Source organism: Balaenoptera ricei, chromosome 3, assembly GCF_028023285.1.
Source record: "Balaenoptera ricei isolate mBalRic1 chromosome 3, mBalRic1.hap2, whole genome shotgun sequence".
In the NCBI taxonomy this organism is placed as follows: domain Eukaryota; kingdom Metazoa; phylum Chordata; class Mammalia; order Artiodactyla; family Balaenopteridae; genus Balaenoptera; species Balaenoptera ricei.
Genome location: NC_082641.1, coordinates 133,535,774 through 133,539,843, shown reverse-complemented (window position 1 = coordinate 133,539,843; position 4,070 = coordinate 133,535,774). Strand labels below are relative to the sequence as shown.

At 44.1% G+C, this 4,070-nt stretch overlaps 1 non-coding gene across 1 annotated transcript; it reads right to left on the bottom strand.

Moving 5' to 3' along the window:
• Positions 1-2,006: 2,006 nt before the first annotated feature.
• On the bottom strand, positions 2,007-2,113 carry LOC132364243 (U6 spliceosomal RNA). The gene has a single exon (XR_009502782.1). It is a non-coding gene; the product is annotated as a U6 spliceosomal RNA (small nuclear RNA).
• Between the last annotated feature and the right edge of the window lie 1,957 nt (positions 2,114-4,070).

Genomic DNA, 4,070 nt, shown 5'->3' with positions numbered 1-4,070 from the left:
TTTTCATGTCCTCTTTACCTTCTTCATGTTCATCCTTTTGTTGTTTATTGTGGTTATCATCACTTGCACAGAAATATTTTGAATTTTTTTTTTAATCTGTGTACTGGCTTAAGTGATTTACTTTCTAATTGTGATTTTCTCTTCCCTATTGATTCTTACTTCTTTTCTATTTAGAGAAGACCTTTCAATATTTCCTTTAGGATAGGTTTTGTATTGCTGTAATTTTTTAGCTTTTGGTTGTCTGAAAAATTCTCTCTCCTATTCTAAATGATAATCTTGCTCAGTAGAGTATCCTAGGTTGCAGATTCTTCCTTTCCAGGACTTTAAATATATCTTGCCACTCCCTTTTAGCTTGTAGTGTTTCTTTAGAGAAATCAGCTCATAGCCTTATGGAGGTTACCTTGTAATTAACTCTGTTTTTCTCTTGCTGCCTTTAGAATCCTCTATTTATCTTTAAGTTTTTCCATTTTAATTGTAATATGTCTTGCTGTAGGTCTGTTTGGATTTATCTTGTTTGGGACCCTCTGTACTTCCTGTACCTGGACATCTGTTTCCTTTTTACGTTTGGGAAGTTTTCAGTCATAATTTCTTCAAATACATTTTCAATCCCCTTTTCTCTTTTTTTTCCTTCTGGGATCCCCTTTAGGTATAGATTGGAATGCTTTATATTATCCCATAGGTCTCTTATATTGCTTTCTTTTTTTTTTTTTTTTTAATTTGGCTTTCTGTTTGTGATTCTCATTAGGTGATTTCCATTATTCTATCTTCCAGATCACTTATTCGTTCTTCTGCATTATTCATTCTGCTGTTCATTGACTTTAGCTCAGCTTTCATCTCAGTGAATGAATTTTCTAATTTTTCTTGGCTCCTCCTTATAGTTTCTAGTTCCTTTTTACAGTAATCTGCCTTTCTGTCAATAGTCCTTCTAATTCCTTCAGTATTTTCATTATCTCCTTTTTGAACTCAGTGTCTGTTAGACTGAAGAGGTCTGTTACATTGTTCTTTCAGGGGAATTCTCTTGATTTTTTAATTGGGAGAGGTTCCTCTGCTTCTTCATTTTACTTATATTTCTCTTGCTGTATGAGTTTAAGAGAAACAATTATCTGCTGTGGTCTTGGAGGGCTATTTTTATGTGGGAGCATCCCTGTGTAGCTTGTGTGGGTTTAATATTTTTTGGTGCAAGGGCTATTTTTAGTGTGGATGACTGCCACCTCTTTTCTCAATGTATGCTGGCCATTATCCCCTTGATAGGAGGCTTGACTGGTGTTGTGGTGATCAGAGCCTGCACTGAATATTGAGTGACTAGTGAGCAGGGCCTCCTTTTTGCTCTGTGGTTGTCACTGCCCTGTTAGGGGCTGGGTCTGTTCCCTAGTTGTTGGGGTAGAAGCCCCCAGATCCATTTCTTTTTTTTAACATCTTTATTGGAGTATAATTGCTTTACAATGTTGTGTTAGTTGCTGCTGTATAACAAAGTGAATCAGCTATATGTATACATATATCCCCATATCTCCTCCCTCTTGCATCTCCCTCCCACCGTCCCTATCCCACCCCTTTAGGTGGACACAAAGCACCAAGCTGATCTCCCTGTGCTCTGCGGCTGCTTCCCACTAGCTATCTGTTTTACATTTGGTAGCGTATGTATGTCCATGCCACTCTCTCACTTCGTCCCAGCTTACCCTTCCCCCTCCCCGTGTCCTCAAGTCCATTCTCTACGTCTACGTCTTTGTCTTTATTCCTGCCCTGCCCTTAGGTTCTTCAGACCTTTTTTTTTTTTTTAAGATTCCATATATATGTGTTAGCATACAGTATTTGTTTTTCTCTTTTTGACTTACTTCATTCTGTATGACAGTCTCTAGGTCCATCTACCTCACTACAAATAACTCAATTTCGTTTCTTTTTATGGCTAATATTCCATTGTATATATGTGCCACATCTTCTTTATTCATTCATCTGTTGATGGACACTTAGGTTGTTTCCATGTCCTGGCTATTGTAAATAGAGCTGCAAAAAATATGGAACGCTTCACAAATTTGCATGTCATCCTTGCGCAGGGGCCATGCTAATCTTCTCTGTATCGTTCCAATTTTAGTATACGTGCTGCTGAAGCGAGCACACCAGATCCATTTCTAAACTGCATTTTTGAGCTGCAGTGTGAGGTAGGTGGGATTGGAGCACTCCCACTGGGAGAGGAGCCAGAGTATTCCTCTGCCAGAGCTGTTCATTGGTGAGTGTGCTCTGTTGTGTCCCCTGTCACTTGTTATGTGGGCTCACAAAGTACACTGTTGTTGGCACTGCCTTTGGCCCTGTCTCAACCTTGGGTATGCTGGCAATCGGCCCTGTCCCTCAGGCGTTGTTTTCATAAGGACACCAGCACAGGTCCACTGAAGTTAGGCACCAGGACTGCAGCAGTCATGAACCTGGTCCCACTGTGGGAGCTATGGAGGCAGCTCAGACCCTGGCCTGGCCCAGCCTCTGTGTGTACACACCCACAAAGCCCACAGCTGCTAATGTTAGACCCATCCCAGTTGGGGGAGCGCTCGTTGTCCGCTCAGATGTCCTGCAGGCACTCAGTTGACAAAACCAGTGGTGGAAGTATAAATCTGTGGCTCACTCAGCCGTGGGGAGAAATTTCAGCCCTGCCTTCTGTCTCTTAGCCCCTGGGGCTTAGCTGTAGTTTTGGTCCTGCCTCTGTGAGTGGGCAACCCGCTGATGGCTGCTCCTGGAACCTGCTGAGGTGGCAGCTGGGGCACGGGACCCGGCTGAGGCAGGGACCCCCGAGGTGGCGGCTGGTGCATGAGAGCCCATGGAGGTGGGAGCCACAAGGCAGTGGCTGGGGTACACTCTCCCAGAGCCTGGGGAAGCAGGGGCCAGCAGATGGAGAAAGAAGCCATGATGGCCACCCTGCCCCTCCCTTTGCAGGCCACTTAACAGTGGCACTTTGCTTCTATGGCGGGTCCGGGCTTCTGCGAACACACCATGGTTGTGGCCACACCACACGCTAGTCCCTTCAGGCTGTCTCTGCACAGCCAACAGCAGTCCTCTCCCTGGGTCTGTCCTCTAAGCCCTGAGTTCCAGCACCCAGTCCCTGCCTGTACCTGCAGATGTGCATCTCAGGCTGGGGCACACAGGGTGGTGGCATGGATCAAATGTGCAAGTCTCTCTCTGTTCTGCCTAACACAAACCAGTTGCTGTGCTCTCCTCTGAGCCTCTGAAGCTCCCTTTTTGTCCCGGCTGATCTCCCTGCCAGTGTGGGGGCTTCCCAGGGTGCAGGAACCTTTCCTCTTTTTCAGCTCCCTCCCAAAGGCGCAGGTCCCATCAGCTTCCTCTTTTTTTTTCCCTTTCACCCTACCCAGTTATGTGGAGATCTTTCTTGTCCTTTCAGGTGTTTGGGGTCTTCTGCTAGTGTTCAGTAGGTGTTCTGTGGGAATTGTTCCATTTTTAGATGTATTTTTGAGGTACTTGTGGGAGGAGGTGAGTTCCATATCCTCTTACTCCGCAATCTTGAATAACCACCCTATCAGAATATTCTGATTTACCTAATTTCCCTCATATTTATCTCATTTCCCTCAAGATTTAGGTCAGCTGAATCTATTCTGGCTGAGTCATATTTTAAAAATGACATTTTACTGTCTTACTCCTCTGAAATAATATTTGTATTTTCATGGAACCCTCCAAAGCCTTCACCCAAAGATTTTGGCAGTAAAGACACAGTGGCCACTTGGAATTAGTGTGGCTCTACCAGGAAGAATGAGAAACAAAAATCAAAGCAAAACCAAACAAAAAATCTGAATGGGGTGAAACAATAAGTCTGGTCTTTTCTCGATAACCCAGAAATGGCAAATACTTAACATGCAGACCATCACTGCCTTTCCTGGGCCCTTGGCAGACATCAGTAATCAATCATACTGCTCTTTCTGCTAAGCCCAGACATGGTGGCCTCAGAATCTCTTCAAAAGAGCCCTCTAGGAACTGAATTTTGACATGTAAAATAAGCTTGTGTACCATTCCTGACATAACCAAAAAGTCTCCATTCTTTACCATTCTCTCTTGTTCTTCTCCCACATTCAGAA